At 48.9% G+C, this 24,433-nt stretch overlaps 1 non-coding gene across 1 annotated transcript; it reads left to right on the plus strand.

Moving 5' to 3' along the window:
* Positions 1 to 24,344: 24,344 nt before the first annotated feature.
* On the plus strand, positions 24,345 to 24,426 carry TRNAS-GCU (transfer RNA serine (anticodon GCU)). Its single transcript has one exon. It is a non-coding gene; the product is annotated as a tRNA-Ser (tRNA).
* The last annotated feature ends 7 nt before the right edge of the window (positions 24,427 to 24,433 follow it).

Raw genomic sequence — 24,433 nt, forward strand, 5'->3', positions numbered from 1 at the left:
ACTGTTGTTGCTGTCTTTATCCTCATGTATGTATTGTGTATGAATTATGTGAAACAGTGTGTTAAAGACTGCGTTTGCTGCGAGTATGTGAGCGTTGCATAGCCACGTCGGCCTCTTTCAAGGCCTTTGTTATGCCTGCTCCAGCAATTGTGTACAAATAATTGTCTGTCTCGAAGAAAGAAGAAAAAATATAGCATAACTACAGACCATTTTCGTGATTTTTCGGGCCACGTTCACCTCAGTGCTGCGTGTCGTCTGAATGGTTGCCTTATAAAGCGGAACTTACGCCATCATGGTTCATTTGACGAAACGACATGCACCTGCCAATAACTAGCATGACGGTGAGAACTTAGTCCTCGGCTAATTAATGACCACTGATGCCATTATGCGGCAGTGTGGAACGTGAAGAAATCAAAATTATTAAAAGGTTTGTTTTCAATGCGCAAGCATTACTTTCCTCATGCGTGGCCTGTACAGAAGGTGTCCACAATTTATGTCCACAAAGTACCTGCAGTAAGCTCGGGTAAGTTCGGAGAGCACCGCGCAAGTTGCAGCCAAAGGGGAGAATATTTGTAGGTTCGGAGGAGCGTTATGCCGCCGTTATGCTCGCTTTCTACAAAAGACAGCGGGTGAAAGTCGAAGACAAGTGCTCGGGAAGACGTTGATTGGGAGGAGCAACGTGGGTCGCACAATCCCTACTGGTGGCTGTGACAAAAACACCCACCTGCCAGTACAGCGGCGCATCTCTTGTACGCTACGCCACTGCTCTCGAGGACTAGGCGCCATCATGAATGTTTGGTAGAGAATGGCCAATTCTGCAGAATGGCCAATTCTGCAGCCATACGGCTACAAAGGAAAGCTATACAGCTTTCTCAGAAACTTCGTAGTTAAAGAAAAATTCGTCCCGGTTAGCTCAGTTGGTAGAGCGACTGCTCCGGTGAAGCGGTGGTCCCGGGTTCGAACCCCGGACCAGGACGAATTTTTCTTTAACTACGAAGTTTCTGAGAAAGCTGTATAGCTTTCCTTTGTAGCCGTATGGCTGCGCTTGGGTGGATGCCAATGAGTAATTACTCCCTTATTACAAGGGAGAGAGGTAAACAAACAAAACACAGTTTGTTCACTGAAGCTTAAATGGCGGCTCGGGCGGTCAACGCCCTTCTTATATAGGCTGGGCTCACTCCCCGTCTGTCTGTTCTTTACGCCAAAGCAGGCGTGCACATACACCCAGTGTCGGCTGTGCAGTCTCCTCCTCCTCCTCGCGCTGGGCGCGCATCATCATTGGTCAAAGGCCAGGAGTGGCTTCGAAGAGCATCTGGGACTTTCTGTCGCGGCGCCGCCGCCGTCGCGCGATTGAAGAGGTGGAGGGCATCTCTTGGCGCACGCAAGGCTACACCCTCTCCGTCAACATAGGGTGGAACCGTCTCAGACAGTCAGAACAATCGACGGCAATCCCCCCGCGGATCGCGTCAGCGAGCAGTGGGAGAGAGGGCAGCTACACACACAAGGCTAGTTGCTCACCAGGGGTTCCTCCTCCCCCTTTTTACGCACGTCGGCGCAAAACGCGCGGCGTTGTTTTTTTTTTGCTTCTTGCTAAGGAGGAGAGGAGGTTGCGCTTTTACCCTTTCCTCGTTACAACGGACAACGACGACGGTGACACCGCAAAACGCAGAAACGGGCGCCTAAGAGCTGCGCTCTAAAATCAAATCTGCTCGTGCTTGGCAGGCGTGCTGGGGCGTGTCGTTGTCTTCTGCGACCGTATCACTAAGACATGCTAGAGGGTTTAACAGCTTTCGACAGCCACATCACTGACTAAACAGGGCTGCTCGATACGCAGCACGTCATCTGTATGCGAAAAAGTCTTGCGGAACCACCCCCGCGGTGCTTGTGAAAAACAGGGTGTCTGTAAGCGTAAATCGCCACTGTTTTGCAGCAGCCTTAGACGTTTAAAGGGGCTCTGAAAGGGGCTCTAATAAAGTTCCGGTATGCCTGAGATGTTCAAGCATCGCGCTTTACGAATATCCCCCAGCAAGAATTTTTTTTTGTGCGGATTGTAGAAGATTAGTTATCTGTTGTTAAAACTTGAATTTCAGCGTCTTCGCGCCTCTCCCTCTTATCTCGTCACTTTTTGCACGCTGGAAGGTCGGCTCCTCCGCCGGACCCACTTCTGCGCGGAGCTTCCTTACCCGCCGGAGCTACGCTTCTTATTTGTCGCGGTCAAGGTCGCTGTCTGACGTCTGAAATAATTTAACGAGTAGCGATCTCGCAACTTGCATACGCTGGTGCGGGCGACGGAGGAGTGTGCGAACATGAAAAAGTCGCCGGGAAGGGCTCGTCAACATTCGAGCGTGGTCGTGGGTTTAATGCTGCGCGTAAAAGTGTATTGTTTGGCTCAGGTGCTCTTGACAACACACTGCAGTGATTGAGACAGTTGATGTGCTTTCTTTAGGAGTTTCCGAGCCCCTTTAGCTGCGGCGGCCTGCTGTAGCGACGCATTTATTGAAAAGCGGCACTCTGTTGGAGACGAGGGGCCCTTAGATTGTCTTGCTGCTTCAGCCCCACAAGTTTCAGATCCGAAGGACGGTGTCTAACTCCGGTATGAACGAAACTGTAGAGTAGATTTATTTTTACATATTTACAGTCTAGGAAAAATTGTCTTAGTAACAGACCAGTTGCCCTTTAAATAAACTTCGTATTCCCTACATTTCTGGCTAGAACAAAGTTCGATGAACGATGTCCAATCAGATGTGTCGTTGTGGACACTGGTGATTCCTCTCACTGCAGGGGGCGGTGCTGATGCTCTCTGTAGCTGGTCGATGGAAAGTGGTAAAGACTGTTCAGTCGATTTCACCACAGGGGTATGTCTTCTGTTTTGTGCGTCCATGGGTAAGAAATTTTACGCTATCTCCCAGGAGGTGAATACACGAGCTCGTGTTCCCCGCCGGATGTCCGAAGCACGGCACCTCTGCCGAGGCCGCAGCCGTCTTTCATTCAACATCATCAGCCGGACCTTGCAACAGCATCACGTTCGTCCGGCGACACAAAGGCAGACTCGGCCACTTCACGTCGCCGCCGCCGTAGCCGCTGCTTCCGCCGCTGGTGCCGCAGCCGCCTGTCCCTGCCGCATTGTTGCGTCTTGACGACTCATCCGCCTTCACCTTCGTCTGCTACGAATTCTTCCCAGGTCGAAGTTCGCCAGTGTCAACAACTCAGCGCATGACAGAGATTGTGCCAGTGCCCCCTTTACTGAGCGAAGTGGAACATTCGGCGGCAGATACTACTCGTGCTTTATTTCGGAATCGTTGAGATGACACATCACTAGAGTAACACCGATGACACCTTCAATGCCTCTTTCCGCGCTTTCTCTGTTTATTTCTTGAAAGTAATGTGTCGAGCTATCGTGCAGTAAAATGTTCGGATGATCTACGTGGTCTATTTATTTTTATGGCCGATAGTACTGTCGAGAGCGATATGAGAGAGGAACAAACTTTTTGCACACATTCGCAAAATTTCTGGTTCTTTCTTCATTAACCTTGAACATCACTTTTTCATTTAAACGCCAAGAGGAAAATTAGTCAGAAAACAAAGAATTGCGTTTGCATCATATAATAATACAAAAATCAATAAAGAAACGTTGAAACTTGGTTATCTCATAGTGATCACGACTGTACCGTCTTTTCCAAAACTAACCGAGCAGCCACGACGGCAGCGGGAGCAAGGTCTGCGGCGCTGCGGCACACAGGGCTGCTCCCCGGGTGCGAGGTAAACTGGGTGACGTAAGCCTGCACTCTCGCCCTCCATCCTTGGATCATAAGAATCAAGCAGGTTGTATGTTCGGACAGTAATTTCGCGCCTTTGGAGTGCTGTCGCACTAAACGAGGGTGCATGCTTACCTCAGCCAGATAACAATCGCAGCCGGGTAGCAGCAGCCCGCGCCGAAGATAGCAGCGCCGTCGCTCGGCAGCAAGCCCCCTGCGGCCGCCGGCGTAGCTCCCCATTTGCTTTTGGCAAAGGTGGTACATATGGTCGCAAAGAGCGTGCACTCTATATATGGTCGCACTGGTTGCAGAGGTGATTTTGCAAAAAGAAGATGATGAACTAGTGGACGTAGAATAAATCCTCCATAGCGTATATCTATTTCTTAATAGCACAAAATTTCAGTGCCAACTGTAAAGGAACTTAGCTTAGTAACGAATCTCTGCATCATTACCCAATTTATTGCCTGGACTGCATCTCGAAAGCTTGAGGGGTACTAACGTCTGGCTCGAAACACTTCGATGGTAAACGAGCTTTTATTCGATGGAGACATCGCGCGCATCCTGCCTTTGCCTTGGCTCTCACCGCCACGTCAAAGTTCTTGGATGAACGGTTTCATGTGTCCAGGCTCGTACCGCTGGTTGTAAGCGCTGGCATTCCCGATTGGAGAGGTCCGTTCGCAGAAGAACTGACCACATACGAGTGGAAGGGCCGCAGCTTCTACAGCTACATACTCGTCACGTTGGCTGCCAGGGGTCTCATTAACGTCTCATGTGAGATAATCCCCCCCCCCCCCCGATTTTCCTCAAAGCCTCCGATGTATGCAGCTCTTCCCGCCCACAGTAGCGCGGCGTTGGACTCTCGGCCCTGATTTTGGGGAGGCCCGCAATGAGCACTGCCGGCAGAAGCAGGAACAGCAGCAGGGGCAACAACACGAAGTGTGGTGCTTTTTCTTGTGTAGCCCCTGCCGCCATCAGTGTTCGGGCGTAGCAACGTATTGAAATCGTGAGAACCGTCGTATATCGTGCAGGAACAAGCGATACACCGAGCACAGACACTTACCACACTTCCCGGTTACGCCCTTGTGGCTGCCTGGTGCCGCAGCGGCAGCTCCGTTGCGAAGTGCCACATTCGGAAGTTGCCCACTCTGGGCTGCTGTCTTTGGGTGCAGGAACTCTCGAGTGACCTTCGCCTCGGCGCTCCCTTTCCCGCTGACAGCAGCCTTCGAAGCAGAGGGCAGTGACCAGTCGCTTTCCTCGACATGTTGGATGGAGCAGCAGGCTGGGCCCAGCACGGCGGCACCAACGGCGGTGAAATACGGAGCCAGCGGATGCGCCGCGTAGAATTCGGGAGGCCTGACCATCCGCCTGGCCCAGAACTCTGGCGCATCGCAGTCGCACGCCATGGAGTGTAAACTTGAGGGACCCCTGCGCCATAATAGCATAGTTTAAACCGGTCACCGGCGGAGCGCTCAGGTTGTCGTTATCTGAAGAAAGCTCACACTCCTAAAAGGTGACCTGTTTATTTTTAGTGGTATTTCCTGTCTGAGCTCTTGGGAGCGTGTGATGGCCAGGCATACTCTGTGAGCCCGGTAAGAGGAATAGGAAGTGCTTCCTGCCCATGCAAGGTGCAAGCGATGTAGTGGCTGTGGCGTGAGTGCGTTGCCGATAACTCAGGTCGCGGCCAACTCATTCGCACAAAACACCACAGTTGTGCAAATAGCATCAGAAGAAGGGCCTTAACGATGGTGTCGCAGTTCTCATAGCCTTCGCGCCTTCAACTGGGCGGTTTTGAAGGGCAATGCAACTGTCTAGCAGGACACCTGCTTCGACAGAGGACGGCAAGAAGCCCGTTCTGTCCTCGCCTGCTGAATGTCCGCTCGAAGAGCTGTGCGTTGCTTCACCATGCTTCACTGTGCTCCTCTGCTTACTTTTTAGCAAGCAACCAATCCTTCCTTTTTGCTACAGTTTCCACCGGGGAGTTACTTTCAGCTAGTTCTAAAATTGTAGATGACAGAAGTTAGCGCTGCCTTTGGTCGCTGTGTTAAGGCCACTGTACTAATGGGTGGCTTGGGAAGTCCGCTGATTGAAAACAATGCGTCGATGAATGTGTATATTGCGAAGACGTTGCACCATATAACAGTGCTTGTCAGTAAAAAGGGTCTTTTAAGTATTGCTGGCAGCGCACTCACTTTAAACGGTCGAGCTGGTGCCGGGGCGATGTCGAGCCGATCAGCTGGTTTCCGTCCTCGCCCACGACGGCGTTGTACTGGGAGATGACAATGCCGCGCTCGGATACCAATGCGCCTAACCGGACGACCTGCACCGAGGTGGCAGTATGCAATACATCATCCCTTTCAGGATACCGAAAAACGAGAGAGGTGTGTGAAGAAACTGGTGCAGGTTTGTTTTGGGCGAAGTCCTACCCGAGACACGAAAACAACTGGTGCACCGGAGGCATGCCTTGCTGCGAGAATTAACAAAAACATGAACAAAAAGAAATAATTACCAGCCGTCCACCGCCATGAAGAAGTAAGTCGCAAATGACACTGAATTGTAACAGTGCTTTTTCAACCCAGTATGGCTGCCCTTGAAATTATCAGCCAACCGTGGAACGCAGTAATGTCGATCTGCTGTTTCTAGTACTCTTGCTCGCCATTCCTGCCGAGAGGTAATGTCGAAAATGATGCGAGCATACAGTACGTTATCGGCAGCAAGGAGCGATTTCCTTCTCCGAATAAACTACGACGTCTGAGTGCTCTGCCTGCAGTGAGCGTTATTCTCTGCATTTTTAGTCACAAATTTTACGCCTTATGTGAAATCACCTTAAAGTGGATTCACAAGAGGAACCATTAGTTCGCGGACAAGGCGTCACGTGACGTGCCACTTCATCTCCGTGAGTTTCGCGCCTGTGCTGCGTTGGTGGTAAGTGCTGTGGGTTTAAAGACCATGGGCATGCCTAATCCGCGCATTTCTACTTGCAAAGGCGAAGGTCAAAGGAGTAACGATAAGGGGATTAGACATGCATGCAGCATTTCTTAGTATTCAAGCCAGAGCGTGGGCCTCACTGAACGGGAGTTTACGTCTCATGATGCCTGGTCATCGGGCAAATGGCCGGTGTGTGAATCCATCTAAAAAAAATCAAATCATTGGGACTGAACGGAATTACATTACTGGACTACCTTGTTATCCCACAGACCGGTGTTCAGACCGCATTTGGCGCGTCGGTTTTAAGGCGAAGGGCAGCCCAAGTGATACAGAACTATCCAAGGCTTTACGAAGCGTCATTGAGCCTTGCGGATTGGTTAATGGGGGCTCAGCGTCCCAAAGCGACTCAGGCCATGAGAGACGCCGTAGTTAAGGGCTCCGCAAATTTCAACTACCTGGGATTCATTAATGTGCACTGCCATCGCACAGTGCACGAGCCTCTATTATTTCGCATCCATCGAAATTCGACCGCCGCGGCCGGGGTCGCACCTGCGTTTTTCGGGTAAGTAGACGAGCGCCATAACCACTGAGCCACCGCGGCGCATAGTGATTCTTGTGGAGCAGGTTGTGCTGATAGCAAAATAAAATAACCGGATCAGTGAATCCGGCACCATGTCTGAAACATTGCGAGACTGCCAGCGCGTATCGCCAGGCGCCTGAGGTACACGCAATAGAGGCTGCTCTGAACAGCAGCCCCGCATTTCAGTTAAGGCCTATGAAAATCAAAGCTGCTGAACGAACACGTTGTGAGGAACTCCCTTGGCCACGCAAAGGCGACGTGCAAAACGCAGCCTCAGCGGGTAGCGCTGCCTCGCTTAAGCAACCTCGAAGATACTAGGCGCCCAAGAAAGCTAGTGGGGTGATAGCTTACCGGACCGCCTGCACGACGTGGTCGAGCACGAGGCGTGAGGCTCCATATCCTGGACGTTGGAGTACGTTTCGAGACTCGAATGCTCGCTGGCATGGCCGGAGCTCATGTTAGGTGCTGTAGACTACCCAGAAGAACGTTTGCCTGCATCTGAAAACGACAAAGAAGAAAAAGGCGTGGCGGCGTTGTAGGCACCTTCAAACGTCGTCACTGTGGCAGCGATGACACCTTGAAGGATATTTACGTGAACTCTGGGTGGAAAGGCCTTGCTTGCACAGGTTGCGCAGTAGCCCTAAGAAGACGCGAATAGGTGATGCTGGGAAGCAGGGCGAGAAGACACGACTGTGAAATCGAACCGTGGCAGAACGCTTGCACGCGCACGGGGATTGCGCCAGCCTCGCGGGGTCGCGTTCTTCAGCCTCTTTACCGTTTAGATGACATGATGATTGTAGTGGTCCGCAGAAATTCGGTTCGGGGCAAGCTCGAGCAATTCCACAGGTTTGCGCCTTCCGTGAAGTTCGGCCACGAACATAATAGAAGGTAATAAAATCGACGAGGATACTGCTTAATTCGCCACTCCCAGTATTTCGTAATGAAGTGCTGCACACATATTGCATAACGCATTCGTATCAATATTTTAAAATGCTTCTAGCATTGCTGCCTCACCTCAGAGGAAAATGGGCATTGCGAGAAGCAAACAGAGCAGCATTTGGGAAGTTCAAATTAGAAGCCATGTTATTCATAGGATGGCGGCGTAGAACTGCGGTATGAAGATTGTGTAGTAGGTACTGAAAGCCTAATAATCTGGTGGGAGGCAAGAAAACAGGCAGTGATCGATGCCTAAGTATCGACGAAGCATGGTATAGGACCACTTAGAGCAATACCCGCGCCCAGTATTACTACGCAGCTGGCGCTGCATAATCTAAGGAAAAGGCTGGCGTATCCGTTTATTCATTAAAGCTATACTAAGCTGAATAATCCCACCCTCCCCTCTCCTCAACCCTGTACTCTTCTCGCAATTTCTGACCATGATAATGGCGACCAGAAAGTTATGTCCTCAGCAAGCAGCGTCTTTTTTGGCTGAAGCACTTCCAGTTTGTGCAGGCCTGATATCTTCCAACCGAGCATGTTTTGTTATTCTCTTTTTTTGATCCTTTTCATCTTCGTCAAGCCAGGTTCGCGTGGACCCTCGGCCACAGCGGAACCCTAATGAACGAAACGGCTGATGTATCCGAATCGATTCTCTTGCGGGCCTGTTCTGCACTTCCTTCTTTACTCTTGTAGACGGGAGCCCATTTCAAACAAGCAGTTTTTGCTGCTGAAGCACTGCAAATGGTCCTCACTTTTGTCTGATCATTTCCTGCACTTAAAGTACACGTCAAATTTAGGTGAGTGCCTTCTGCCTCATTGCAAGCTGTCTTCGATGAGTTTTTGGTGCTGGATTCCTCCCACAAATTTCTACCTTCGTAGATCTACGGGATTCTCCATAAGCCATTTGTTCTTTCTCCGATGAACCTGAAACGTTGGATGATTTCCTCCTTTTCATTCGCCTCCTTCTCGAAACCTATCGTTGGAATTGCTTTAAAAAATTTAAGACTGCCTGTCTCATCATCGGCCTGACTACTTCCCCTGCAGTATTAAAGCATCATATCTCTACAATTAACCCGGTCCTGTGCCATCTGGGCGAACGTATTCCTTAAAACTTCCAGTGTCTTCCACCCACCTAACTTTCTGCCGCCACTGCTGCCATTGGCTCCTCTTGGAATCGAGTGCGTTAGCCTCAACGACCATCGCTTACATTGCTTTCGCATTAGATGCCCTGCCCATGTCCATTTCGTCTTGATTTCAACCATAATGCATTTACCTCTCGGTTGTTCCCTGACACACTCCGCTCTCTTCTTGTCTCTTAACGTTTGAAGTATGTATCAACTAGCCCAAAAAGAGGTGTTAATGAAGTACTCTCTCTTAACGTTACTTGTCAATTTAAACTGAACCTTTTTTGTTAGCTTCCATGTTTCTGCCCCATTGGTTAGTACCGGAGAGATACAGCTGTTACAATCTCATATATAAGATGCAGCTGCCTGTGTCAGTATCCAGTTTACTCTCGTTTGGTGCAACGCTTCTGGCCTACAGCCACGGCAGAGGTCGCTCCACTGCGTACAAGTTTATTTCTTCCTCAGTAATGATTCCAAGCTAGGGGGCCCTGCCAAGGGCCGTGCTCTTTTCTTATTTTAGTCTTCTTCACCACCGCTCTAAACCGAAAAGAGTTAAAAGGGAGTAAGCTGTCCTCTTGCCCACTCCCTTTCTTAGAAGGAAGTGCGGTATAAAACAGCTTGCTCCGCTTTTGCTCCCGTATAGGTGTATTTGTGTGTAGAGTGCATTCTTTTGTTCGTAATTCGAAACTCAGGTTGTGTTTATTTATTTATTTTACTGCCAAAGCCGTTATACGTATTCGTACACCACCTCGAAGAGATCCATCGAATTTTTATTTGCTGAAATCTGCAGGCCATGGCAAGCGAATCCATGAGCTAAGTTAAGCCAAGATAGAGAAAAGCAGGTAAAGACCAAATAAGTAGCAAACAGAAGAAAAGCCAAGAGACAGAGGGGATGAAAGTGAAAAACGTGAAGAAAGAAGAAGCGGACAATACAGAAGTAAGTGAAGCTAAGAGATAGAATAGGAACCGCAAGAAGCAGAGAAGGAAGAACGAAAAAATCAAAAAGCGAAGAAAATGAAAACAAAAGATGAGAAGGACGATGAATTGAGAAGAAAACCACGAACAAAGGAGTTAAGATTGGAGAGAAAAAGGCGAAAATCATAAAGAGAAAAGAAGAAGAAATAAGAAGAGAAAAAGAAGTGAAAGAAGAAAAGGGAGAAGTAGATGAGAAGAGTGACTTTAATAAATAAAGGAGAGGTCTGCCTGGTTATTGGTTATTGGCCTAGCATGCTACTCCAGATAGAAGAGAGGGGGCAAACTTTTACAGACTGCTCATAGCGTCCTGGGAGTCATCATAGGTGGAGTACCTTGTCCAGGACTCCTGCGGCGGCTGCGCCAGCTAGGCCACCGTAGCGAGGGCGGCGAATAAACTCGTTTACCAAGGCGAAGCGATGCTAACTAACGTCGATGCGGCATCGCTTGTCCACCGGTGCGTCGTCGTGATCTATAAACGACGCCAGGTGGACATCGAAGACAAGTGTGGCCTCCGGCGGGGTGTTTGACGGAGAGCCAGTCTCGCCCAAGGCATCCTCGGGCGGCGCCACTCCGTGCCACAACTCGCCCCGGAGCCCGCTGTCCCTCGAGTGGTCCAGGCCTCGCAGTGTCAGGTGCTCCATGCTGCGCGCGCGGGGACGTGATCAAAGCCACTGCTTTATAATTGAAAAGGAACCCCTGTTGGAAATTTGGGGTTTGTATACATTCCTCCTACAAAGTGCATTTACAGAAAGATTCACTTTCCGAATTGGTTGGGAGACCAAGGAATACATGGCGCAATCAGGCTCCTCCGTAACGTGCATGGCAGCGGCCCTTGCATCTTCAAGCATCGACATTCGTCAAATGATCGTAAAGTGAGTGTTGGCACAAGTGCTGATATACTGACACACGTCTTGCCTCACAACATCGCTGAGATGTAATACTAAAAATTCAGTCCAGAGAGTCTTCACGGTGCAACTAATGGAAGTTTAAAGCCATGGTATTTGCCTTTGTGTGTCTGACACAATTTTTACTCAAACATATCTGTTATGTTTGCCTGTACAAATTATGATAGAAGCGTAACAGTTCTCTTTTACTTCTATATGCCACCGTTGATCTGTAGTCTCCGCTTATCAAAATTAAACACTAAGTAGGTATTGATTGTTGTAGTTGTCTTTATATTCATGCATATGTTGTATGCGAATGCTGTAAAACCATTTGTTAGGAATTGCGTTTCCTGCGAGTGCTGTAGGGTGGCGTGTTTACGTCAGGGTCTTCTTGAGCTTTCGTTATGCCTCCAGGGGGAACTGCGCAAAAACCCCTTAAATATATATAGAAAGAAACACACCTAGCATCAGTATAGTCCTATGCGATGATTTTTTATTAGTCTTCACGCGAATTCTGCGTGTCATCTTAATGCGTGTTTTATAAAACAGAAAATTGTCTTGTCGTTGTTTCCTTGACAGAACGAAAGACAGCTGACAAGCAATAGCATGGCGTTGAGAACATTGCCCTCGTCTTCGTAATCACCACTGGCGCCATTGTACGGCTGCGTGTAACGCGAAGAAGTAAACGTTTTGTTTCTTTTAAGGTCTCAATAGACAGCCCTTAAGGCGTCATATGAGAAGCTTAGGCTTTTTTGGTATTTCTAGCTGTCTGTTATGGCTGTTTTGTCAGTGCCGTCAACGCCAGTAGTGCTCTACATACGCATAAGGTAAAAACATCTAGATGGTTTTCCTTTTCGCACTGGTCGTACCGTAGCTGTGAGTGCTCGGAAGAGTTCATTGGATGCCGCCGAACGCGAAAAGGCCCGCAAGTGCCTTTCGTGTAGCTGCCGTTGTAAGAAGAGGTTAAACAGCTTTCGACGATCGTATCACTCTGAACGGCGCTATGTGGTGTGCTTTCTATCAGTAGTAGTCTCTATTTTGTGTGCTGAGGATCGGTCGGTATGCGTAACCAACTAGCCCACCAGTTCGTACTGAGCACATCACTGTAATTAAACAGGACCGCTCGATAAGCAACTCGACGTCTGGTCGCGGGGTATACTCGTGGAGTCACCCATGGGAAGCTTGTGAAAAGGAGGCCGCCTGGAGGGGAAATCACCACTCTTTTTCCGCGGCTTTGAACTTATAACTGCCCCAGTCTGCAGTAATGACGCATTTATTGCAGATCTGCACACGGTGCATGAATTCGATTGTGCAAGTGCCATCAGCACTGTCCCTTCATTGCGCGTAATGAATCCCTCGGCGACAGATGTTAGTCGCGGATTCCTGTATCTAAACGCATATATTATTCGCAGGTACTGGAAACCGCTGGAATCCATTGCTTCTCTAATATACGTCAGATAAGAATATTATATTAAATCGCCATACAAGCGCAGACCGTGCTAACAGTGGCAAAAGAAAATGAACGACTGAAATTGATTTTAAAATTTTATACCATGAAACATGGCACGCCCAAAAGTTCATTCTGACCGCAGATGCTAATCATGACAGCATTTCCCGTATTTAATGCTTTAAACTAAGGCACTCAGCTGTCTTGCAGTAAAACGTCTGGGTGACCTGCATGATTACTGTACGTGCGCTGAATTCTAGAGGGTGAAACCTTTTGCCCAAACACGAAACATTTCTTGTTACTTCTCCATTAAATTTGTCGATGATTGTCACAGAAGTGGCGGCAGCCTCTCAATTGCTTTTGTTTGTATAAAACTGATGTGTCCGGGTTTGTTTAACATAGTGTGACCGTGCAACCTATCTATATGTGTCTCGGGAAGAGGACGAATATGCACGCTGTTTCAGTTAGACAACCCAATCTCATTGCGCAAGCGCAGGCGTACGTGCTGCTTGTTTTGTGTATCTCTTACTTTTTGCCGGCTCAAGGTCGGCCCCGATACTGCCGAAGCCTTGAGCTGACCATTAGCAGGAAAGAAGTCGGGGGCGCACGTGACGCCCTTTTTGGTTGTGTTTTACTTTTTTGCTGTTCCAAGGTCACCAAATCCAGAGTCGAAGCCTAGGGCTTCTTTTTAGTTGTCCATTATTTTTCTTTCTCCAAGATGGCGGCCATGCAGTGTCAAAGTGTAGGTGCCTACGTGCTCATGTTGAGCTTTTGGGTGTTTGCTTTTTCGACACCGACTCTGTGGCGCCGCGAGTGCCTCGCCCGCTAGAGCCCGAGGACTTTAAAAGGGGTCTGCAAAAACCGCCTCATCCCAACAAAGCCTCCTGACCAAGTTGTTAGATTGCGCTCGTGTCGTCTCTTGTTTCTTTATCTCGTCCCGTGTTTCGCGCTGCTTTAAGATGAATCCGTTCCAACTTGCCCAGTTTTCTGTTCTAGTTATCCACAGAAATATCGGACAACCCGTTCAGCAGCGTGTAAGAAGGTTTTGTGTATACACTAAGTTTAACCAAGCCCAACCATCAGCAATTTTTTTCAACGTGCGAGAGCGCACGCGCGTTTTTGCATTTCGCTCCATCGAAATGCGGCCCTCGAGGCCAGGATCGAACCCGCAGCCTTGGATTAGCAGCTGAGCTCCACAGCCACTGAGACATTTTTTTTCTTTATGGCGCCACGCATCCACCGCGAGGGCTTTTATTTATTACCTGCTGTCGGAGAGAGCCTACGCTTAAAAAGTAAATGTTGCACTACCCACTTCAGTGGCTCAGTGTTTAGGGCGCTCTGCTACTTGTTCGGTGTACCCGGGGTCGAACCCGGCGGCATGTCGATGCAGGCGAAACGCAAAAGGCACCCGTGTGCTGTGCGGTGTCAGTGCACGTTAAAGATCTCTAGTAGGTCCAAATTTTTCCGGAGGCCTCTCCTACGGCAACCCATTCTCTCTTTCTTCTTTGACTCTCACCTTCATCCCTTCCCTTACGGCGCGATTGAGGAATCCATCTAGAAGTGAGACTATTACGGCGCCATTTGCTTTCCTCAAAAAACACCGCAACAACGTTGTTGAGTAGTTGCGCCAATGTTTCATATATTTGTGGTAAATGACGCAAAGAAGCGGAAGGTATTCTCAATCGGTGTTTAAAGTACTATGCAGAACTAATTTCATTGCGCGATTCCTTCTTTCAAATGATACCCTAGGTAATAGAATACCTGGATCACTGTGTTGTATTCGCCTACGGCCGCTGAATAATTTAGAAAAGAATTTAGTCTCTAGTCCCGTTTTGGTTTCATCAACGGAACGAAGCTGTAACGTGCAGTTGAACTTTAGGTCCCGTCAGGAGCGGAAAAACTGTGATATAAACGCTGATACGTTGTGTTCACTAACTACTGCACATAAACCAGCCTGCTTCATAGGCTAGAATTAGAACTAATAACATATTAGCAGTCATATTGCCGTTTTTTTTGTGCTTCGTGTAACCTGATTTCAACTACACGTCACAGCCATCGCTCTCTTGAAGAAACCAAAAGAGCGTCAAGAAGAAATTCAAATATAATTTATTTCTTGGTCGTAGGGGAATACCACGGGATGCTCCATATACACCAATGTCGAAAGCATCGCTTGAAAGAAGAAAAGACGCAAGCAAAAATTTGGGTGTCTAAAGTCCTTCATCGCTTTAGATCAGTGCTAGCAATTTGATTAATACCATATGCAAACATGTAAACGGGGAAGAGTAATAACTCAAGATTTCACAGATACCTGAGGTACAATGCTTTAGAATTGGTGCTAGTACATTACAGAAGCGTCAATTAGGCTTCTTCCCAGACACCAGGCTTCATTCAATTCTGTTGCGCATACAATGGGTGCCATTTTCGCACTTTCTAGCGCGGACACCTTCGGATGGGCGAACCTACGCGCTAGACTATCTCATTTTGCTGCAAAAAAAATTGTTGTGTGTGCAAAAAATAGTGGGGCTGAGCCGAGTCCCGAACCGGTTCGGAACGGTTCCTTTAAATCGTTCCGGTTCGGGTTCAGCTCTAAGATGTCGAAAAAAATATGGGTTCGGTTCGGTTCCGGTTCAGGGCGAAAATTCAGGTTCGCTTCCGGTTTCGGGTTCAGGTTAGGTTCCGTTTCCGGTTCGACACCCTGGACTACAGAAACCCACGTAGAGGTGCCCACATAAGTAGACGGAGAATGCTATTTCAATTCAAGTGCAATCACGCTCTTCGTACAGAAATAAACATTGTTTGTCCGTGACAAAGCGCACTAACGTCCGCTACAAGCATGAACATACTACTGCTGGCAATTTCAATTAGGGAGTGCGTAAAATAATAGAAGCCATGGAGTAGCATATGCTCCGTTTAATCTTGTCCCCACCTGTACCTCACTGTTGTTGTCCAGCGCACACCAGTTCTTCGTCTTCTTTTCGTCTCTTGCCTTAGATTCTATTAGACCTCTGCAACGATGCGGTTCACTACAGAAAATACCCGGTGTTATTTGTGTTCGCACAACATGTTACATACGTATATTAAGTGTCTATTTGAGGAAAGCGTAGATGTCTTGTGTGCGCTGTTCTGAAAAGGAAAAGAACAAAGACCTTTGAGTCGCCCCCGGTGTCTTCGCCAATCCGGCCAATCCCTTGCAGTGGCCAGGCGCCATTTTCTTCTTGAGGGTAGCACCCGAGCGGCGGCAATCGAAGCACTCCAACTCGCCCAATTTTCAACCCTTTTGAATCGAAGCACATCGGGAATGAGCTGAGCAGAACGGCATGTCCAGATGAGAAGAGGGTACCTCTCGTTGCCCAACATCCACGTGCAGCACCCTTTGTCCCTCGACGAAGGCGACACAGCACCCGCTTTCGCCCTCAGACCTCCATCGCCGATCGCAAGCGTGAGTCATGCCTCGCTAGGAAATACTTACGCGGAGCAGCTCCACGTCGGGCGTATTAGCACCGCGAATTCAGTGGAAGCTGCTCTCGAAGTGCCTGCAGCTCCAGCGGCGAAACGCCGCGCTTCGCTGCCTTTACCGCAGCTCTATCAAAAATATGGCTGGAGGAAACCAGAAGCCCCGCCCTCATTGCGGCGTTTTGCTTCCGCACTGACCAGAACCGTGACAACAGAACATAGGGCCATGTTCCAAGATATCATGTTTGGAAGATGGGGGACCTCTCAAGACACCACATCTCGCGGCGGGCGACAGACAAACCCGCGAATCGACGGCGACACCGAGACCAGTGGCCGGCCACAGGCCCGTCCCGACGAGTTGGTGCAGCGGTTTCCACCCGACGGACAGCCTCAGGCAGCGGTGCTGCCCCCATCTCCGGCCGCGCTCTTCGGCCGAGTCGTGCGAGCCGCCGGCAACGCGCTGCGATCAGGACATTCTTCGCTTACCCTGTTGGCGTCGCAGCAGCGGGTCGCAGATCCAGAGGCCGGCGCGCCCGCGTTGGATTCCCTGCCCACGAGCGAGGACTCCTCGAGCTGGGAGCCCCTGGTGGCCCGAGAGGACAGCTCCGAAACGCTAATGCGGATGTTGCTGTTCCTGGGCCTGTTCATGTTCGCGGCATCCATGCTGACAGCAACTGTGTATTTCCACTCGCTCGACGCTGTTGGCCACCTGACCTACCAACCAGGGACCCAGGCAGCGACTAGACTGCCGGCGGTGGGCGCCGAAGAAGGCTCGGTCGGCTACGCAGAACCGCTTCCCTCCCTCGCTGCTGTACCTGTGGTGTACCTGCGGCCCCCGAAGAACCCACCATCCACGGACGGGGGCTGGGAGCTAACGCACCGCTCTAGCAGACCGCAGCTCACACCAGCCCAACTCGGAAGTACTGAACACACAACTCTGCCACTCCGCGCCTGAAGGGACCCTCGGAAATGAATAAAGTACGTGCTAGGCAAAATTCTCACTTTACACGCGCGCGTTTGCTGATTTTTTGGCATTGTTACTGAACAGTGATATTTCTTCACGCTTAAACATGACGCTTTTTATGCGTTATCGGCCGCTCTGCCTCATGTTTTTTATACGAGCACTTGCTCTATTTCACGCTTGGCAGATGAGACACACTTATTCTCGGCCAAGTATGCTCTGCCCAACAATCCCCACCCCGCTGTTATCTGTGTCAGGGCCTCAGAAATGGATGATGCCGTTGACAACGAGCATGAGCGCGTTACCAAGAATTTAGAACAGCGGTCTAGTTGCCTTGCTTTACCATCACGTGACGCATGACCAGAAACTAACGGCTGTACCTTTTGCGGGAACACAAAAAACTGCAGGGGACACTTAAGCTCCGCCTTAAGGGTATGACGCGATAGCTTTAATGGGTTAATGTCCATATATGCTCAATAGGTCATTCTCAACTTTACGTTCATATGTCCGTGGGAGCCCTCATACCGGTGCTAGCGCTGTGGTGCAGCGGTTATGCGATGCGCCACTGCCCCACGATGACAGGTGCTGCCACCGGTGAGACGTGTGCGATCCAGGTTGCTCTTTCCAAGCAGCCTCTCGCGACCAATGATTAATTTAACTGGCACCTGCCAGAATGGCCAGTTTGCTCACAATCCCGCCGGCAGATTGTGATGACACCACAAGGTCACATGACCTAGGTGGCCCAGGTTGCGGGAGCGGCCGGTTGCTGACTGCGAGGCTTGAAACGGTCGCCAACGACGGCGCTGGACAGTTTGTTCCGACATGCGGGCCACTAATGCCCTCGCGTTAAAAATACGCTGTGGTAGCAATCTGAGACTGTATGTGGGGTGTAGCGTTAGATCACTCCGCTGCGGTGCAATTTATTACAGTAATACAAAGTTCCGGGCACAGGACCTATTCACAAAGACTCCCGCTATCGGTATAAAATCACCCGAAAACCAAGCACTTTGAGGAAGCGAATCACTATAGTAAGAAGGCAAAGCTATGCCTGCCACCAATAGGGACGCGCACTGCGGTTACAAATTCGTGTGGCGATAGAGTCCTTGAACTGAAGCAATCATTTGGCTTAAATGAGATTTCGTAGAAGCAACTAATTTACAATACCCATTTATCATGCGAGTTTTCCATAAGCTGTGTAGTCCAGTTAGGACATCTTTCGGGGTTCGTCAACATGTGGCAAAGCAGTAAGGTACCGCGCACTATGAAAAGTGTAATCCGCTTCTTCCGCTGTAGGGCATTCGAAAACAATTATGGATCTTTACAATTAATGAAGCACTGCTGAATTGTTTTTGGAACGTCACAGAGACGGCAATTAATCGACGAAACTAAAAATCCCCCTTTTTCTGAAGCCGTGTCTTCACTGGCAAGGTCTTGGTGTGCAGCTTGTGAAAGAAAGTGCTGACGTACGGTGAAGTAGACATTTTACGCACACGCACAAGAACATGTCTAAGCAATCCAGAATACATTGAAGGGTAAATTGGCGTGGATGCACAGGATGATAGCCTTACATCGTGAGGTGGGGTAGCATTGTTGTGTAAATGTCAATTTTGGAGAATTTTTTCCTTGTTTAGCCAAACATGGCGTTGAACCACGGAAATCCCAGTCCCATGTTATATTTGTCACCCGAAAGGACTCAGTATTTACGTCGGTTCCACATTAATTGTTGAAAGTTTGAATGGTGTCAGAATAAACGTTAGGCGAGGCGTCGACACTCCGCTGCCTTCGAATTATGTTCGAGATCACCTGGAATCTAAACCTCGTGTATAAACCCAGTCCACTATCTACCAAAAAACGCGATTTTCGTTTCAAGTGTCATACTATTAACAGGGTGGCAGTTATTGTAATTAATCATAGTAAGCGTTACGAAGTCGTTGTGCTACAGGCCTACGTGCCTACATCCAGCCATGATGACTAGATCGCCGGAAACTTCGATGAAGACGTGGAATCGGCAACGAGCAAAGTAGAAATATAGTACTGTACTGATGGGTGACTTCAATGTCAAAGCTGGCAAAGAGCAGGCTGGTTAGCAGACAGTGGGCGACTATGGCATAGGTTCTGATTAGCAGGTCGGAGTTATTGGTAGAGCTTGCAGAGAGAAATAATTTAGAGGTCATGAGTACCTTCTTCCGCAAGGAGAGAACAGGAAATGGACGTGGAAGAGCCGCAATAGTGAGTCTAAAAATAAAATAGACTCTCTGCTGTGCGCCCACCTTGACATCCTGCAGGACGTGTAGGTTCTCGGAATGGTGCGTTATAGTGACCACGGGATGGTGAGGTCTCGAATAGGCCTATACTTGACGAGGGAACGGACAAAACGAACGAAGCGGAGGCCCTTCAGCGAATTAGCGGTAAGAGGGAAAGTAGAGGAATTAAGGATCTCGCTGCTAAGCAGGTATTCTGCTTTAAACGTGTACGAAGATCTTAATGCTCAATCAGTGAACGAAAATCCCACAGCTATCATGACGGTGTGCGCAGTAGAAGTAGACGATAGGATGGTTAGACAGGATACCGGAAAGCTCTCTCTGGAGCAGAAAGGTCTTAAGAAAATGCCAAAGGATGAAAGCCTCTAACCGCAGAATAGACAGAATAGAATAGAACTGGCAGAGCTATCAAGTCTAATCAATAAGCGAAAGGTAACCCACATAAGAAAGTTTAATATAGAGAAAATCGAGCGTGTTCTCAAGAACAGAGGTAGCCTGAAAGCGGTGAAGAGGAAACTAGGCATAGTAAAAAATCAAAGGTATGCCGTAAGAGACAAAGTGGACGATGTAATTAGCAATGTGAATAAGATAGTTAAATAACTGATTAGGTGTACAGCAATGTCTACAGTAGCAAAAGTAATCAGGCTGTTAATGAGACAAGCAGTATAGCGCACAGCAATGGGACATCCCGCCAGCAACGAAACGAAGTGAAGATAGCCGTCAGAAATTGAGCTCTTATTTAAGGTGATAACACACGATTAGCGCTCGCGGAGTCACGAAGAAAATCGATTTTAAAGACGCTTCTTCGCGGGTTCGGTGGTCGAGCGTGTTGTTGGAGAGAAATCTATCCCTGTAGGGCACACTGCGGAGGGATCCGGCGACGCCATCGAAATCGTCATTTTATCACTAGCTTTCTGTCCCGGAGCCCAGCAAGCGCGCCGTACGTGCAACCAATTCCCTTCCGACAAATCTTAATGCGGTGAGATCGCGTTTAAATCGCTGGTTCACATGCAAGCGAACACGCCTACGGATCACGCCGCCGCGGGGCGGATACCTGTTTCGAGTGGCGGTGGCGGATCGAGCGGCTCGAGTTGGAATTCCTTCGCGGCGGCAGTGCGGCAGTAGGCCTTCTGATCCAATGACGGCGCGGCGTTGCCACGTGATGAGTAGATTACTAGTGCGGGAGAGGCTTTGCATAGGAAAGTGTTCATTTCCTTGCTGCACGTGGTACCAACAAGATCTCGCGCGAGATTTTTAACGGCTTGTTAAAACCTTGCATGGGAACTTCCATGTGAACCTAAGAGAAAACAGATTGGGGATTTGGGAATTTAAGAACAGGACTTACGTTCGATGTTGATGGCCATCAATTTCGTAATATAACTTTGGTCCCTAATCTCAAAAATGAAAAGTTCATAAGTTAATTATTATGTTAATTAATGGTCTAACAGTTGATCCATATTACGCACAAAACGTCCGCCTTGCTGTGCAGTCCAGCAAAACAGACCAAACAGACGTATCTCTGACAGTTTTTGACAGTTGACAGCACATCGTGACTGAGGCTGGAAGTCGGTGCCTGATCATGACAGCTCTTCCGCCGGCAAGAAGAAGCCGCAAAGTCGTTGCAGTTGAACGGAGCTGAATGATTCTACAGCAGATACTTTGACTCCCGGAATCTGCTGACGTCACGAGTTGCGACTCGAAAGGGTGTTCTTCAGCAGCGCCCTGCGCGATCGCGGCCCGGCAGTAGCTTTAACAGCCGACACCCGATAAAAGCCGAAAGGTGTAGGCCTGTCGCGGTCATGATTTGTTCCACAACCGGCTGCACGTCTCCAACCCTCAGTATCGTTTGGAAAGGTGAGAGTGAGAGGAGGGCCCGATCGTGTGTGAACGAAATGCCTGCGAGTACTCTTCTGGATGGATTGATGATAATGGCTTTACCCTGCTATTGGTGAGGACCCCCCCCCCCCCCCCCCCGTTAAATGTTTCCGCTCAATATCGGCGGCGCTTATTCACGCGGTAGGTGTAGATGGTTCTAGGTAGCGCGCGGCAAGTTTCAACTACCCTGCAGAGGTCCCGTATTGCCTACACAATGACGCAGGCAACTTTCGCTTTGCCTGGGCACGCCTACAATCAGCTTAGCTTTCATTGCGACGCTAGTAAATTGATGAGCTCCGCGGTGACAATTTCGGGCGGATACATGGAAAGGCAGCCTTGAAACTTGTAGGCTTCTTGAGCTGTCCTTTTTTCTTTTCTGCGAAACCGTCTAGTTTGTCTTTCTTCGCGCGCGGCCGATATCCGCAAACTGCCCCAGCTGCTCTGTCCTGCGCGCCTCCAGTTCTTGAGCTGCAGTTACAGTTCGCGCGGCGGGCCTTCGATATCACGAACTTCGGGACCGGCAAGTTTTTCTTTTTCACTAAACCGTCGGGTTCGGCTTTCCTTGCGCGCTGCCCCATTTTCGAAACTGACCTTCTGCAGTTGTAGCAGTGCTCGTACCATTCAAGCTAGCAGCCTTCGCCACAGCTTCAGAAGTTGGTTTACAGACGCCCTGCAGCTTGTCATGAACCATATTTTTCTCGCCAACCATCCTCTTGTGCCACGCTCTCGGTGCCAGGCGATGGCTACTCTGGCAAATCATTTGCTCCCGTGATTTTCTATGAGCCCGCTGGCTCGTTTTTCTACGGTTTGATGACACCGTCATTTACCCCTTTTTCAGTTTGTTCCAGCTCTGATTCAGATTTCTCTCCTGAATCCAGATTATCAGCTGAAGCTTCCAGTGGCTTACTGCATACTGCGAGCTTTGAAGAACTAGTGTGCACTTTACTTTCTGCAGAGCTACACGGCTCGTTCTAGTGTCACCAATCCATCTTGCCGACTTAGAGCAACAGCCTCTTTCAGCTTCTTCTGAGAAAAAAAAAAACGACACTTTCCTCTGGATTCTCAACCGTTACTCTCTTAAGGGATGAGGCTACATTGTTCGGTGGGCTTGAAATGGCCCTCAGGCACCTTGCTTCTCTCCTAGAATTTGCACCCATACCAGCCTTCGTGGTTTTGCTCTTTTCGCTAGGGTTCCGACCGAAATGATCTGTCATCGCTGCCAAAGTGGCCTTTCTTCTTAGGACTAAAACTGTCCTATCGTTGCCCTTCGGAGCAGCAGACGTCTCATCAGGCAAACGAGCGCAGCTGCCAGGTTTGTCTCTGATGCTATAGTGGGGACGCTGCCGACTGTGAATTTGGCATCTGAAATCAGCCTCTGCGCGAATTTTGATGTACCAGAAGAGTGCACTTTTAGCTTTAAGATAGTTGTTGGCATCTTCGTCAGAGAGGCGCGCTAGTACGCAGGCCACAGAACATGGGAGGACTGCCAGCAACATTATCGACCAATCGCCCTTGTTCAGCTGTTCTTCCGTACAGATGTCCTCAAAAATTTTTAGAAAATGTCTGAAGCTTTTTCCCCTTTTGCAAGCCTCTTCTGAATACTATTCTTGTCTTTTATTAGTCCGTAAGTATGCTGAAGCTTGGGAAAGCGAGGAGAAGCCCTCCCTAGTGCTGCTAACAATGGACAGTGTTTTAGATCCCTTAGCCTGCCCTAGGCAACAGGGTCAAGTAATGAACTTTTTGTTTGCATATTTAAATCAATTGAACATATTGACAAGCTCTCATTTCACCTTGCATGTTACCCTCATGCATTCTTCACGCTGTGAACAGTACTCGCACATTTGTCGGACTATGCACTTCATCGTTTCATGCGTAACGTATGATTACTCGCCGATGGCCTCAGTATGCATTTAATGGCCGCATATTATCGTCTCCCTTTTCATTTCTTTTCTTTTACCTTATCCTCACCGCTCTTCTTCCATATTTATCTCCCGAACTCCGTTCCTCACGCACAGTAGCCTACCAGTGATTTTTAAACACCTGCTAATTTTTTTTTTCATTAAAGGATTTCTCTCTCTCTCTCTCTCTCAATCGAGGATGTTCGCTATAAGCTTGTGGAGAGTGCAATTACATATGTAGTGCTGAATGGGGAAGGCTTATCTTCTTTCCCATGTCTGATTTCCTTTGTCGTCCTGTGCCCAAGCATTCATTGAACGAACAATTAAGAAATTATCCAATTGTTTACTTTTCCCACTGAGGACGGGTACATAGGGATAAAAAGACTCTGCTTTGGGGGAACCGGTGGCAGGTATCGTCAGGTCGTTCTGCGAGGCAGTAATCTGTAAATAATTTCTTCTTGTTGTTCTTCCGTTCTGTTTTATTTTTTTAACGTGTAATTAAAGAGTTGAACACTCCTGTAGTTGTCTTCGAGTAATACGATCGAGCAAGTTCGACTCTTGAACACGTTCTGCATTCTATCACGGTCGCCAAGGTTTTCCCCTTCTCAGCAACATGAGGGGAAGAAAGATCACAAACCTCCTTTCCTTGTTGGATGATTTAAGCGCCCTCTCTTGGTTGTAAAAATGACCAATACACAGCACCATCGTCCTGTACTGTCTCTCAATACTGAACGCGGGTCATGTAAACATTGTGCGTGAAGCTCTTTCTTTCCTCGCAACATCTCATCTCTACTTCGTCCGTTACGACGCCAAGCCGATGACGCTGATGTCGGCGCTAACCCCGTCTTAACAACCCCGAAAAGCTTTTACAGCGAGAGTTGTTGTATTTAGGTTTTTGGCACTTTTTTTTAATTATAAGGACTGCTCAAAGGGCAGGACACAAAGAGGAAGCGCACTGGGCTAGCGCAGTTTCTTTTGTATGCCCAATGATTTGCGCTGTTTTTGTTTATATAATGTCGTGCCAACTAGCCTCCAAGCGCTATAATGGCGTTCGAGTCCCACCCTCGTCGTTTTTTTTTTCCGACCCTTTTTTGTTGCCCATACAAATTCATTTACGGTTAGCTGCACGCAGAAGAGCACATCGGGACGCAGAAATAGAGCGAGAGAACTGTGGCCGCAGTTCATTTTGCAAAGAGGAGAAATTAATTGCGGGATTCTGAAACCTGGTGCCTTTGCTTGCAATTATGAAGGCAGGTGCCTCCGTTGCGGCGAGGTGGCCGAGCGGTTAAGGCGATGGACTGCTAATCCTTCGGGCTCTGCCCGCGTGGGTTCGAGTCCCACCCTCGTCGTTTCTTT

This window comes from Amblyomma mixtum, chromosome 3 (assembly GCF_055824585.1).
Source record: "Amblyomma mixtum isolate Tamu chromosome 3, ASM5582458v1, whole genome shotgun sequence".
Lineage (NCBI taxonomy): Eukaryota > Metazoa > Arthropoda > Arachnida > Ixodida > Ixodidae > Amblyomma > Amblyomma mixtum.